Genomic DNA, 15,869 nt, shown 5'->3' with positions numbered 1-15,869 from the left:
CACCAATTCTTTGATCTTTGGTACTAATGGAGAGCTCTGGCATTATGTGGCTTTCCAACAAAACAGGCTATTTTCATGGCTGAGGCCAAACCAAGAACTGAGCTGGGGAGAAAAGCCAAGAATCAGAGAGCAGACGGTTAGTTTCACATGCTTAAAATTAGCCCTGCTCGTCCACGGCTCTCGTACTTTATAATTTATTTAACCGTTTTGTCAGTTGTGTCAGTCAAAATGGCCAGCCATTTCAGCAGCTGGGAATCCAGCCCCTTTGCAAGAACAATTGCCTGCATCTTGCTGTTTCTGGCATGTATTCATCATAGAGCTAGTGGAGATCCATTGCAGGAATGATGCCATTCCAGCATCATCCAGGACGAGTTCCTTAGGGTGGGAAGCAGCTGCACAGTAAGGAACAAGAGCAAGTGGTAAAGCTGGTAGCTGTCACACTTTCTTGCATATATATATATATAATCTAAAAAGGAGCTTTACATCAATAGTTCAATTCAGACTTTATTCATATGAAATGGAAGAATGTAGAAAGGGGCTGTGAGTCCATCCCTCTGCTGCTGTTGACATGCAGTTCCTCCTGCCCTGTTCCCATTTTGGGGAAAATTGGAGGCAGTGTCACTTAAAGGTAAAGGGAACCCCTGACCATTAGGTCCAGTCGTGACCAACTCTGGGGTTGCGGCGCTCATCTTTATTGGCTGAGGGAGCCGGCGTACAGCTTCCGGGTCATGTGGCCAGCATGACTAAGCCGCTTCTGGCTAACCAGAGTAATGCATGGAAACGCCGTTTACCTTCCCGCCAGAGCGGTACCTATTTACTAGCACATTGACATGCTTTTGAACTGCTAGGTTGGCAGGAGCAGGGACTGAGCAACGGGAGCTCACCCCATCACAGGGATTTGAACCGCCGACCTTCTGATCGGCAAGTTCTAGGCTCTGTGATTTAACCCACAGCTCCACCCGTGTCCCTTAGTTCCATATAAATATGGTTAGGATTGAGATACAGAGCTGAAGGCTAATTCAATAAGGCAAATAGAACTATCATATTTTCCCGTGTATAACACATGTATAAGACGCCCCCTATTTTGGGGGACTCACATTTAGGAAAATGGGAGAGATTGTGCAGAATTGTTAAGCTTTGTTTGGGGGGGGGGTTGCCAGCGATTGTCTGCCCCCGTGATGCCAGTAGCTGCATATCGCCCACAAAATTACCGTTGCGACAGCCAATCAACACCAGCCCCTGGAAAGCAGCCACCAATCACCTGCCAAAACAACGCTGACAAAGTTCAGCATGCGACAGCAACCAATCCACTGTCACCCCTATGCACTATCCCTGTATAAGACGATCTCCCACTTTTTATGATTATTTTTTCATAAAAAATCCTCGTCTTATACACGGAAAACTATGGTAGTTCAAATCCAACAGAGGGGCCCTGTGCAGACATCTGCCTTAACCATATTTACTGCTACTTTACTAAATGGAAACAGGGTGGAAAATTATTGGGCCCTTCCTATGGATAAACTGGCATAAGGCTGCTTAAAAATCACATTTTAAGTCAGGGTTACTGATTTAGGGTCCCCCCATCCTGTCTCCCCCCTTTTCCCCCTTACCTATGTACAATGAAGGTTTACTATGTCCCATTGTTTTGTGTAAGTGTATACAATGTTTTTTTAAAAATAAATAAATAAAACCTGGTTTGCTGTTTCAGCCCTGCTTGAGACCCTAAACCATGATTTTTGCTTGAGGACTTAACCCCACCTGCCCCTACTGAGAAGTTTTGTATAAGAAGACACCTGCTTGTCACCTTGTGGAGGTGAGGAACTGTCTTGCTTATGGTATAAAGGCATAGCTTCCTGTCATAGCTTCCTAGTCTGGCTTATAGCCAATGCTTAACTAGGTATTCCAATGTAACGCTTAATCGTCGTGAAGGGAAACAAACGGTTAAGCCTTTTATTTGCCTAAGTCTGCAGTGTACACCATAAAACTGGCACCAAATCAGTTCAAGGCAGGGATTGTTTGAACCACTGTGCATTGTTCCTTGGGAAAAAGGTGGGAAAGTAAAGATGATTACTGTAAAAATGAGTAATAAATCATAGCTAATCATGCACTTTTGTCATATTTGTTGACGAGCAGCTGCTTTCATATATTATTCAGTCATCCTGCAGTGCCCTTATCTTGGGCTGGCTTTCTGATGATGTTACACAGCTTATGGGAGAATGTGCTAAATGTCGGATATTCCCCACAGTGATAGAAGCCTAGTTCTCGCAAACAGGAGAGCCACCTTCACTCAGTGCTAGCCCTGCCCCCAACCTCACATGGGGAGGAATTCAGTGTTGCATTAAAGTGATCAGTCCATCAGGGCAAACATTGCAGATTGCCATATGGAACAACCACCCTCTCCTCTTCCCACACATTGTTCTGGGGCTTCTCCCTATCCCACCCCACACGCCCCAGGCCAATTTCAGGGGCATATGGAAGGAAGAGGGGGAGAATCTCTGTTGCATAAGCAGAAGTCCTTGCATAGGACTTCTGCTGATGGGACTCTTTAGTTGGAATTCCACCCCATGGTTTCCTTGTCACCCACACCCTAGGTGGGAAGCCTATGATCTGGATTGGGGAAGCCATTGCCCTTCAGTTATTATTGGATGCCCAAATGGTCAGGGATGATGGGAGCCAGCAAAATCTGGAGGCACCATGTTGTCTGCGGCCCTTCACTAGATTTCCGTGGGAGGTGAATCAGAGCAGGGCCCTGGGCCAAAAGATGTGAAACAAGCCAGAAGTCTGGGCCAAAAGAGCCAATAAAAGAAAAACTAGGAGACAGGATCAGAGAGTGAGCCAGGGCCACAGAATAACCAAGGATACAGGAATGCAACAGAGCCCAGGAAGAGACCATGTTGCTCAAGCTAGGAACAGGAAACCCTTCAAGCAATGACCAGCCAGTATCGGTGGAGTCACTTCAGGTGTTTAGATGGCAGCCCCACCATACTACAGCTACTGCTACTATGGCTGGATCTAGACACATCAAATAAATGTTTCCATTAACTGTATTGTAAACTTTGTATGAGAAATCGGGTTTGGCAAAAAATGAACTCTACAGCACCATCTGGTGTCACGGTGTTATAATGCATATACAACGCTTATCAAGCGCTTTTTCTTTGCCAGTGTAGCTGAGTCCTAAGTTGGTTGTATGGAGGAACATTCCATTAGGTGAGCTCCAGCCTCTGAAATGGTAAAACCAGGACATAGATATACCACCATATCAGCTGAGAATAGCCGGTGGCAGGAAAACAAGTAGAAGGCTGAAGACCGAAACGTCCTGCTTTAATGAGGTCGCCAGTGCATTTGGAGGATGCCCTCTGCTTTCTACAAATACTTCATATATATGAGGGTTGCTTGTTTCTCATGGTGGGTTTAAAAGTTGCAGGTGGACTCTTGGGAGCTGCATTTGTAGCTAAGGATCTGGGATATGTATGCATTTGCTTTCTCTCACTGTATATTTTGACCTTCCTATAAAATAAATGCTCTAATGCTTACGTGCCCCATCTCCCTACATGGGAGGGACATTACATGTACTGAGATGGAAATTACTCATATCGGCTGGATGTTTATAAGGTCTAGTTAACTTTACCTGCTGCCGTCATATTTCTAAGGCCCCAAATGCCATTCTCCAGCCCTTGTTTGCTTGCATGTGTGGGTTTCATTTCCTCTGTGGCTCAATGCCTGTCAATCAAGTGCAGAAGCCTAGAAATCCGCTCAGCCTTTATCCTGTTGGATCAGTGATGGCTAATTCACTCTTGAATGCTATGTAAGCAAGGAATGTAGGGAAATTTCTACTTCATATTAGGGCTGTCGTCCCCCCCCCCATATGCCTGAGAAAGTAATAGCACATTAAATTAGGGCAAGAAAATGGGGTGTGTGTGAAGGGTTAAACGCAGGGGTTTCTTTCAGCCGGATCTCGCCGGAACTCAGTTCCGGAACTTCTCAGTTGGGCACCATTGCCATTATAAGAGGACAAGGGAGGCGTTCATGGTGAGTTCTGGCACCTCTTTTACTAGTAAAATAGTACTGGTTAAATGTCCTCTCTAGTACGGTACTGAGAGAGTTGCCTATAATGTTCTGCTGTGGGTGCTGTGCAAACAGACGAATATTGCCTGGTGTATCTTTTATACTATAAAATTTATAGCATTAATATCACTAGCTCCAACTAGTGAGATTTACTGTGAGTACACTTTAGGTCTCACACTACCTATGGGGTTAATATGCACAATAGTCTCTTAAACACATATACGTAGGCGTGGCAGGTGTGCACAAATTAGAATCATAGAATCATAGAATCATAGAATAATGTTCTGCTGTGGGTGCTACAGCATACCTCAGGTTATATACTACAGTCATACCTCAGGTTACAGACACTTTGGGTTGTGTGATTTTGGGTTGCGCACTGTGCCGAACCCGGAAGTACCCGAACGGGTTACTTCTGGGTTTCGGTGCTTGCGCACGCGCAGAAGTGCTAAGTCACACTTTGCGCATGTGCGGAAGTGCCAAATCGCAACTCGTTCGTGCACAGACATGGCGCTGCAGGTTGCGGATGCTGAGGGTCGCGAACGTGCTTCCTGCATGGATCACATTCGCAACCCGAGCGTCCACTGTACTGTGCATTCGATCAGTTTAGGCTGATGATAATGGCACGTTCATGCTCTATAACATTCTCCTATCACTTCACAGTCACATGTGAAATTTCTGCTACAAGTTCCACAGAAGTTGTTTGTTGCAGGAAACAGTTGCTGGTGGTTTCACAGCTCATACGCTAATAACACAATTATTGTCTCTTTTTTTATTTGGAACGGAGTTTTCTTCTTTCTAATAAAGAGCACCAAATGAAGGAATGCACACAGCCCCATCAAACAATCGTTATTACATTCCAAAACGGAGAAGACACTCTCGTTAACATTCATGCCCATTTGGCAGCCAGCCTCTCCCAAAGGAATTGCTGTGTTGCTTTTCATTATTCACAAAGTCCTCTTGCTGTAAGGTTCTGGAATCTGATATCGTCAGCAGCACCTAGGCGGGTCCCAAACCCCATGGCGTATCTGCTTCCTTTAACTCTGACACATGGCACTCTGCCAGGTACCTTGACATCCCCTTGTCTCTGTTTGGGAAGCCTTGTTCGCACATCTTGATTCCATCTGTAAGTCTCGAAGAGGTGGAAAGTGTATGTCAAACACATGTGCGTTCCCCACAGCTCTCCTTTATGGGTCATGCACTGAAACATCACCAATTCGATTTCAAGGATTGGCAATTACAAAATGTCTTTTGTGTTTCTAGACCTTAAGAGAAGGGCCACTGCTTGGAAAGCGCGCCCGGTGGAGTAGCAACGGACCCCCTCATTCAAGCAGATTTGAGGAACCAATCATGTCTTTATCTTGGAGTTTTGAAGATTGACAGTGGGGAGGGGAGATCCTAAGCCGAGGGGGGAAATGAACGAATTATGCAGAAAGTTAATGACCCTCAGCATCGGAGTGACATTCCTGAAGCTGTAGAACATCTTCTGCACAGTCTAAACATTATTCTTATTTGCCTAGACTGAGTTCTGAAGTTGCAGCTTCTAAGATCTATGACAGCTTGAAATGAGCTTTGAAGTAACTTACGGCATAGCTAGCATGGTCTGTCCTCACATTATTGTTGGTTAGGCCCGTCCTCCTGTTATTTTAAAAATTGTTTAGCAACAATTGGGGACTTGTGATAGTTTGCATAATCATGGCATTGGTAGTTCCAGGAACAGATTGAGCACGTTCCTTCCTTCTCTTTCAGTGATGTGGTGGTCATGATGCAAGGTTTGTGGATGTTTCTGAGGTGCCTGCCTTGGGCAATGAGGAGACAGTTTGGCAAGGTTGTGACACTTGGTTTTGTTTTTAATTGCACTAGTACCTGTTCTGCCCACTCCACGGACTGTTGAGCTGCTGCAAATATAGTTCTTTACAGTTGAGTTTTTGAAGTGACCAGAGCGTTTTTTCAGGGAGAAATATGACCTGAGGATTGGGTCACTCTGGAAATTCATAATTCTTTGGATCCAGGAGAGCCAAAGCCATTAACACTCTGTTCCAAAACACCCTGTTCAATGGCTTTTCTTACTATGCTGACCACAGGAGGTGTCTTCATGGCAGTGGAGCTCTCCACACCCTTGAAGTGGAATCTACACATGTATTAAAAAACGCTGTGAAAATGCTTTTTTAAAAAAAGTTTTGGGGAAAAAAACCCCATTGAATTTGCCATAGCTCACTGTCGCCATCTAGTGTCACATTTGTATATTGCACTTTACAACACACTTGAAACGTTTTATTTGCACCTGTATAGCTGAGTCTGGTGATGGCTCATCTCTGCCACATCTGAACCTTCTCCAGCAGAACAGATCAGGGGTTAGTAGTGCACTGCAATTGTACGAGAGTAATGTATTGATTTGTTTTTATGGTTTAAACCAGTGAACAGATACCAAGAAATAAAAAGGGCACCCACACATGGGCGCCAAGTGAGACTATGGGTGATATATTCAGTGTTAGTCATACTCAAGAGTAGACTCAGTAAACCTAATAGGCAAGTTATTGATTTCAGTGGCGCTACTCTGAATATGGCGTACAGCGACTATTACATCTAGATTTAGCTTTTTTATTTAAATGGTCCTGCTGTCTACAGGTGGATAGTTATTAAACGTAGTTATAAACACAGAATAAATGCGTTCATTGGAAACTTCACACCTACAATATCATCCTACTTTGCCCTCATGCTGTATTCTGTCCATTTCCTCACATCCTGCCTTGTGCGGACAGCTGTCCTGAAAAGCAGTGTTTAAATGTTTTATTTAAAAAAGGAATATCCCCCTGAAGACTCAATGCTCCTATTCCACCTTTGCCAGCTCATCACTAAACCGTTCCATGATTTACCCGTGTTAAGATTTAGACAGGAGATTTAGGGCTTGTGGCATTTCCTCAACCATATAATTCCATAGACAGATGATTCTAATTAGCAAGTCAGGGTTAATTGCTTAAGTGCAAAGAAATAAAATAAAAATAATGCAAAGAAACCAGTAATTAACACCTTTCCCAGCATGGATCGGAAGCTAATTAATAAGGGGCAATTCGGGCTGCAATTCTAAGCACGTTTTCTGGGGAGTCTCATAGACGTGAGTAGGGCTTACTTCTAAGTAAACATGTATAGCAAGGATCACCCACCTTTTTGGACCAGTGGGTACATTTTGAATTTTGGAAAAGTGTTGCGGGTGCTATTCACAAAATGGCTGCCATGGAGTTGTGGAATAACACAACATGGCTGCCATTGGGTGGCATAACACAAAATTAGAAAGAGTATAGTCAGTTCTGCTTCTCTCCATGATGCCCAGGCATGCCAAAGAAGGCTTTCACAGGTGTCATGGCACCTGTGGGGACCAGGTTGGCAATCCCTAATGTATAGGATTGCGTCCTTTGGGTAATTTGTCACTTATCACACAACCACACAGAACAGGAAGCAATAAAATGGGCAAAATCAACAAACCGGAAGCTTTTAATTATAATTGGAAAAGGACTTTTAGCATGTGGGAATCACCTGTGGGTAAACATTGTAGAAGGAACTTGGGCATGGGGGAAGGAAATAATAGGGCATTATATTAAATACTACTTGGTACCGCTATTGTTCTTTCACTTCCAGCTTATTGAGAAAAATCAAAGCTTCCAGAGTGCTAAAGTGTTCCCATGTGGAAACAACTTTAGTCTAATCAAATGAGGACTATCGGCTCAATTGATTGTTGGGCTTAGATCTATATCCTCATTCATTTGTTCTTTTTTTTTTTTACGAAATCAAAAATCATATTTCCACATTTCCCAGTGCCCAAGGCGATCTCCAATGCGCTGCATGCAATGATAATAAAAGCCTGTGTGGTGTTGTGTTGAGACTGTTACAACTTGGGGTTGCTTCCAGATGACCTGCTTATTGAACAGTCATCCTGATTTGTTTGCGGAAAGCCAGTTACTGTTTCTCAGCCTAATCCACCCCATAGGCTGCTGTGAGGAGTAACAGGCTGCGTACAGTTCCCAGAGCTCCTCTTGAGGAAAAGGTTATAGACAATGTTATGTACTGAGCTGAATAGGATCCAAAATGCAGCAGTCTGATTGGTCCTAGAACAATAGGACCCAGAATGCAGCAGTCTCATTGGTCCACAGGAGCCACCCAATCCAGCTCCAGGTGGAAGTGAATCCGTGACCTGATTGGCTTACAGGAGAATCCCGGAATTAGCCAATCACGTGGGGCCCATTGTGTAAATAATGTATATAAAGCAGACATTCTGGGGGAACTTCCATTCCTCCTCACCACTATGAGCTGGATAAAGAGCATGAAATCCACACTCAACTCCGAGTATATTTCAGATAAAAATGCGATAATAAACCTATAACACAAATCGAAGCAACCACAACCTTAAATTTAGAATAAAAACCCGCAATCGAAGCCGCGGACACACCATGCCTTTAAATCTGTTATCATTCCCCGAGAAACCTGATTTACACTTCACAGAGCTACAGCTCCCGGCACCCTTAACAAGCAACAGTTCCCAGGATTCTTTAACTGCATGGTGTAAAAACAGCTTGGAGACTCTTAATTTCATCCTTGTCCTCTCTCTGTTATATACCTTCCCAGTCCCCCCTGCAATTCTCCTCACCTGTCAGGGAACTGCCATCAGTACTGGAGGGGGAGAGCAAAAGCCAGAGGGATTCCAGAGAGCGTCCAGGGATTGGGAGGAGCAGCCCATCTTCTGGGGAAGAGAATCAGCGTAGCACCAGTGGAGAAGGGGGGCAGCTGGGGGAAGTGGCGAGGCGGTCTCATGACTCCTTGCCTGGGACCAGCGGGGAGAGTAGGGGTCCTCCGTTGCCCACGCCCTCCCTGCGCAGAAGGCTTCCGTGCAGAGAGGGTAGGCGGAGACTAGGCATCAAATAACTTCTTTGCTGGAAGAAGTTTAAGAAACGCCCACTCACGGATTCTGCCAGCGATTGAGTCAGCCACGGGTGAGTGGCTGTCCGGACAGAAAAAGGTTCACTTTGGCAACCCAGCCAAGTGTTTGCACCCAGCCGGGGAGATAGGTACCTGCTTACGCACGAGCAACCCCTAGAACCATTACATCACCCCTTTCTAGTTCAGTTTCACAAGGAAAGGTTACTAACCCTTAATGCCTTTGTTCTAGCTGAAATCTGCAGACTTCTGCTATCAAGCAGTAGGTAATGGTCGTCACTGTCTTGGCATGCTGCTGGAATTCTATTATCAGGCTAAGTAACATTTATTTTTATTTTTTTAGAATTCAGGAGTGCTCTCTCTAAGTCAGTGCTGCTCCGTGCCAGAACGAAGGTCATTTCAATTTCATGTTATGTCGCACAGTTTTGAAGTGACATGTGTTTAATGATTCCCCCCCCTCCCTAAATGAACTGTAACAAGTATTGCACTAATGGGCTCTAATGAGATGCCAACAAAGAGCCGGGAGGGGAGAGGAGGGTGAGAAGGAGATGAATCTCTCAAATAATATTAAACTAATATTTTAGCAAAGGAGCTGGCAGAAGAGAGATGAAGGTCTCCATTCTCAAGTTTCAGTCCCTGCAAAAAACCACACACCAGTTTTCTTTCGGAGTCTCTTGAGATTCCCATGGACTGCAAGAAGATCAAACCTCTCCATTCTGAAGGAAATCAGCCCTGAGTGCTCACTGGAAGGACAGATCCTGAAGCTGAGGCTCCAATACTTTGGCTACCTCATGAGAAGAGAAGACTCCCTGGAAAAGACCCTGATGTTGGGAAAGATGGAGGGCACAAGGAGAAGGGGACGACAGAGGACGAGATGGTTGGATAGTGTTCTCGAAGCTACCAGCATGAGTTTGACCAAACTGCGGGAGGCAGTGGAAGACAGCAGTGCCTGGCATGCTCTGGTCCATGGGGTCACGAAGAGTCGGACACGACTAAACGACTAAACAACAACAAAAGTTTTCTTTCCTTCGTACTTCCTAGTGATCCATGATTTCATTGCTGCCTTTCAGCATTTATAAACTCTGAAATATTTAAGGCATTGGAATCCATTTACAACCTGGCAGTCATTTCTCTACCCCTGTTTGCCCTGCCTTTCCCAAGACTTGAACTTTGCAAATAAAACATTTTAAGTGTGTTTTAAGTGCAACATACAATGTGACACTAGATGGCGATGGTGAGCCTCATGGAAAATTCGATGTATTTTTAAAAACGCTTTAAAAAAAACCATTTTCAGAACGGTTTTTATAGGTCCTTATAGTTAAAGCTATGGTTTTCCCAGTAGTGATGTATGGAAGTGAGAGCTGGACCATAGAGAAGGCTGACTGCCAAAGAATTGATGCTTCTGAATTATGGTGCTGGAGGAGACTCTTGAGAGTCCCATGGACTGCAAGAAGATCAAACCTCTCCATTCTGAAGGAAATCAGCCCTGAGTGCTCACTGGAAGGACAGATCCTGAAGCTGAGGCTCCAATACTTTGGCCACCTCATGAGAAGAGAAGACTTCTTGGAAAAGACCCTGATGTTGGGAAAGATGGAGGGCACAAGGAGAAGGGGGCGACAGAGGACGAGATGGTTGGACAGTGTTCTCGAAGCTACGAACACGAGTCTGACCAAACTGCGGGACGCAGTGGAAGACAGGAGTGCCTGGCGTGCTCTGGTCCATGGGGTCACGAAGAGTCGGACATGACTAAAAGACTAAACAGCAACAAAAGATTCCACCTGTGTCACTAAGGGTGTCCCTACGCTCCCCAAATTTAAATTGATTCAAACATTGATTTCTCTCTCTCTCTCTCTCTCTTGGTACTCTGGGAACAGTAGTTCTGTGAGGGACATTATGGATCTTTATCAGGTAATTCTCTGCACCCTCACAAAACTACAGATCCTAGGATTCTTTGTGGATAGCTGTGACAGTTAAGTAGGCAACAACAACAACAGCAACTCTCATTCTAGAAATGTGTAAAAGTTCTATACATTTGTACAGGCCCGTAAAAGCAATCTAGGGGATATGACTTCTGCGGGAGGAGAATTAATCACTTTATTCTGCTGCAAAGATCCTGAATCCCCCCTTTTTTTCTTTTTAGAAAAAAAACCCCAGTTCTGATTGAAATCTGCTTACTTCTTTGACAGAAAACTAATTATAGCTTAAGGCAATAATAGGCCTGTTCCTTCTATTGTTATTCAAGCGCCACTTCCATTATAATACAGTAGACAGTCAGCAGCTCTCCTTTTGAAGAGATGGGTAAAAACTCCACACATATCTGATCTCTTATCTGTCATACTGGAAATTCATGATTTCAAAAGATAAAAAGATTGGAACTGAACTTGGGGCTAAAAATAAGTTGGGAAACGCAAGTGGGCCATCTTTTGTTCATGCCGTGCAGGTTTGCTGAACAGCGAGTATTGCAAAGCGTTGTGAGGGAGGCAGAATATTGCCATTTCTGTGACTCTAGTGGACGTCAAGCAGTCATTTCCCTGTTAACCGCTTCCAGGAAAATAAAATGGCTTCCGTCTCCGTTAACCTGGAAAATCGCAGGATGAAGATTGGGATGGTATCCCAGCATGCAGTTCTTTCCTGCCATTTACACATGTGATGCATGGGGGGAGGGGGGCAGAAGCACATGTGTGCATAAAGGGTGGTGATGGTGACATGCCGTGTATCACACCACATCTGCTGGTGTGAGTGAAATTAAGTGTGACATGGGAGCATATTGATCAAAAAGCTACAGTTGTGTAATGCCACAAGTAATGCAGTGTAAAAGGACGTCGGAAACAAAGACAGAAGCATTAGTACTATAACCAAGAAAACTAACACAATTACAAAAGGCAACCATTCATTCGTGTTGCAAATCCCTCTTGAAGCCTGTTGTTTTAAAAGATTTTATTAGCACTGCATTATGGAAGCAGGTCAAATATTTATGTTTTTTTCCATAATGTAAGTATGTGGCATAAACATGTGCAAATGCTTATATATTTGTAATATTCAGTTTATAAAAAAGGAATCTCTGCAAATCTCTCTGCACCTCATTTATAGCCCGGTCAGAATCGATGCAGAGAAGGAAATGCATTTTTACAAAAATATTTTTTATGGTGCCTGACTTGTAGATGATCACTATCAGTATATGATTTGTCTTGCAATAGACCAGTGGTTTCCAACCTTTTTTTTGGCCATGCCCCACCTAAGGATCTCTAAAATCCTGATGCCCCCCTGTGACATATAATTCTTATTTTTCAAAAAGTGACCTCATATTCACGTGGAGGAAGCCTAAGAGGCCATTAGCTTGGTCTAACTCATTCTCGAATTGCCCCCCTTAAAAATCAAATTGCCCCCCTGTGGGGTGTGTGCCCCATGTTGGGAACCACGGCAATAGACATATTTCATTCACAGATTCAGTTGAGTAGTTCTGTGCTATAAAGCAGGACCTCAAAATGTTGTTGTACCCAACTCACTTCAGCCCCAGCCAAAATGTTCAGTGGTCAACTAGGATGGGAGTCATAGTTCAAGGAGAGCCAGGTTTGCAATTATTGCCATAAAGACAATGAAACAGTATGCAAGAATTAACAATGTGTTGATGAGAGGACAATGGAAAAGAAGTTATTCTACATAGTTGGCAAAATAATGCGGTTCTGTATTTCCTTAGGATCTGTTGGTTTATTATTCATTATATTTATAATGCAGGGACGCGGGTGGCGCTGCGGTCTAAACCACCGAGCCTCTTGGGTTTGCCGGTCAGAAGGTTGGCGGTTTGAATCCCCACAACAAGTTGGCCGACTCTGGGGTTGCGGCGCTCATCTCGCTTTATTGGCCGAGGGAGCCGGCGTACAGCTTCCGGGTCATGTGGTCAGCATGACTAAGCTGCTTCTGGCGAACCAGAGCAGCGCACGGAAATGCCCTTTACCTTCCTGCCAGAGCGGTACCTATTTATCTACTTGCACTTTGACGTTCTTTCGAACTGCTAGGTTGGCAGGAGCAGGGACCGAGCAATGGGAGCTCACCCCATCGCGGGGATTTGAACCGCTGACCTTCTGATCGGGAAGTCCTAACCCACAGCGCCACCCGCCCTTATTCCCCCCAAACAGCTACAAATTCCAGAGATCCTGGAAGAGTGATAGACTTCTACTCTCATGCTGCATATGCATTAACTTGTCGGTAACACAAAAAATATAGTCTTTGCACAATCTGGAATTATTCACGTTCATCCTCAACATGCTGCGTTCAGTCTGGATTGAGTCTGGATCCTGCCATCTACTAGGGTAATTGTGGTTGTTTAATACACATTCAAACTTCCATTTGAACTTCATAAACAATTTCCCGTGCCTTTAAAACATGTTTTTGCAGTTCGTAGATGTATTCCTTCCGCCTATCGAGCAGGTTCATTTAATGTAAAATAACATTTTATATGCTTGAATTTTATTTTCCACACACACACACACACACACACACACACACACACACACACCTCCCCCCCCCAGTATTACATCAGCTTGCTGAAGACCTAATTTACTTCATAATTTCTGTGTTGATAACCAAAGCATAGATGAGATGGCTTTGCATCCCTAATAAGAGTTATCATAATGTATTGAGGATGAATCATTGCTCTTCTATTGTTGTTCATTTCTAATTAGATGCTGTATATCGCCCTTGGTTTAAATGCGCAGTTCCCTGCGGAATCTCATGCCCCATATTGAGAGCATATTTGGTCTAATCCAGCTCCCTTTGAAATCTATGAGTAGAAAACCACACGATCAGCTTGCAAAGCCGGCATGCCATAGAAAGAGAGGCAGATGCTACAGGAATAAAAGGGTGAGTGTGTTATTTGTTCCGTTTGCTTTATGGAGGAAGAGTTTCTGCTTAGTATTCCAAGAGGTTTGAACAGGTTAGAAGTCATGCTCTGGGTGGGTGCCTGTCACCACTGAAAATAGCTGTGGCATCTCTAGGGAGTCTACACTGCTATGCCACTTTTGTGCTAAAAGGAAACAAACACAACTTGTTCTGAAGAAGTTCACAGTGCCACTTCAGTCTGAATTTCTGCTTTATCAATCCTTAAAGGTGCAACAGCTTTTTCAATCCTAAACCAAGCCTTGAAATTAATGGTGGTGATAATATGACCATTATCTACCAAACTCCCTCTCCAAGGATATAACACAAGTCCAAATTTGCCAAAGGGATCACTTGTTGAAATAAAACACAAGGCTCACAGAGCAGTTGTATAAAGATTAAATGCCTTTTAAAAAGTGATTTTGGCTGCATATAACACCTCCACAGGTAAGTGTTTGCTCATGACCAGTGCATCACTCACATCAGGCACTTTCTCCCCCCCCCCTTCTCTGAATTTTGCACTGCAGTTCTCCAGACAAGCAATGTGTGCAAGAATGCACACACTAGGGGAGAGATGCACAGAAAAGCATCTGTTAGTGAAAATGATATGCACAATGCACTATATAAGGGAAAACTGATTTGCAAAAATATGCATGCCATGGTAAATTTGCACTAAAACGCTGATGAATTGTCATGAAATGAAAAGAAAAGAAAACAGTGACTGATGTGAAAATGTGGACAACTGAATTTAAGACTGGAAAAATGAGAAACCGAGAGAAACAAAAATTTTCAGTTTCACCCATTCCTAGTGGAGACTGATTCTAGGAAGGATATAATTTCCTGAGGCCTATGGAAGGGGCATAGCAAAATGGTAGAACACCTGCTTTGAGTGCAGAATGTCCCAGTTTCATTCCCCAGCATCTCCAGTAGGAGGAGAGATCCCTGCCTGAAACTCTGTAGAGCCTCCGTCAGGCAGTATTCAGGATTTCGTTCACGCCAATCAAACCCCAGCCTTTTCCTAGTCTTCCCACTCAGAGTCACTCAGCATCCAGCCATCACTGCACATACTGTATGGTCCTTCTCAGGGATATCTCTACATCTACATCTGTACCTTGCTATGCAGATGTGACCGAATCTACATTATGGCAAATTATTCACCCTTTTTGGTTTCACTTTAAGTGATAAAGTGCGCCAGGCATTTTTATAATCCCATGTAACTTGGAAGACATATTGAGGTGGTAGTGGCAGAGGAGCTGTAAGCAACGTCTACATGGTGCATGTGATCAGTGCCGGATTTACATACAGTGGTGCCCCGCAAGACGAACGCCTCGCGAGACGAAAAACTCGCAAGACGAAAGGTTTTTTCGTTTTCGAGTTGCTTCGCAAGACGAATTTCCCTATGGGTTTGCTTCGCAAAACGAAGCTTGCCCCCGCTGTCCCCGGACCTCTTTTGAAGCAAGAGGCGGCAACGGGGAGAAGCGATTCTCCCCGCTGCCCCTTCCCTTGCTTTAAAACAGGTCTGGGGACAGAGGGGAAGGCCCGCGGCGCTTCCCCTCTGTCCCCGGACGGTCTCCATAGGAACGCATTGATTGATTTTCAATGCATTCCTATGGGAAACCGTGCTTCGCAAGACGAAAAACTCGCAAGAAGAAAAAACTTGCGGAACGAATTAATTTCGTCTTGCGAGGCACCACTGTATAAGCTAAACAAGCTATAGCTTAGGCCCCTCCCTTTTGGCCCCCCCAAAAAAAATTAAAGGGAAAAACCTGGATGTACATTTCCAAAATATAAGAAAAAAAAACCCAAATAAAATAAATCCTCCGTACAGCAACAGTGTTTTGTGTTGTGTAGGCTACTGTGATGTTAATAATGGGCTCCGCCTGCTAGCCTGCTCCCTAAAATATCACTGGTTTCCTCATTTCTATATATAGGGCGCCTATATTCTGCATGTGCAAATGGCTTTAGATACCTATTAGGTCCATAAATTACCATATAGCATATAT

General features: G+C 44.1%; 1 long non-coding RNA gene across 1 annotated transcript in view; it reads left to right on the top strand.

The window, feature by feature from the left end:
• LOC308584482 overlaps nucleotides 1-15,869 on the top strand; it is a 56,750-nt gene that overhangs the window by 28,546 nt on the left and 12,335 nt on the right. Inside the window, exons 8-9 of the long non-coding RNA XR_014006818.1 lie at nucleotides 1,709-1,813; nucleotides 13,674-13,851. This is a non-coding gene — a long non-coding RNA (uncharacterized lncRNA). The remainder of the gene's footprint in view (nucleotides 1-1,708; nucleotides 1,814-13,673; nucleotides 13,852-15,869) is intronic.

The sequence above is a fragment of the Podarcis bocagei genome (genome assembly GCF_964188305.1).
Source record: "Podarcis bocagei genome assembly, chromosome: 3".
Lineage (NCBI taxonomy): Eukaryota > Metazoa > Chordata > Lepidosauria > Squamata > Lacertidae > Podarcis > Podarcis bocagei.
Note: the sequence above shows the minus strand (reverse complement) of the source record. Positions and strands in the feature narration are given on the sequence as shown.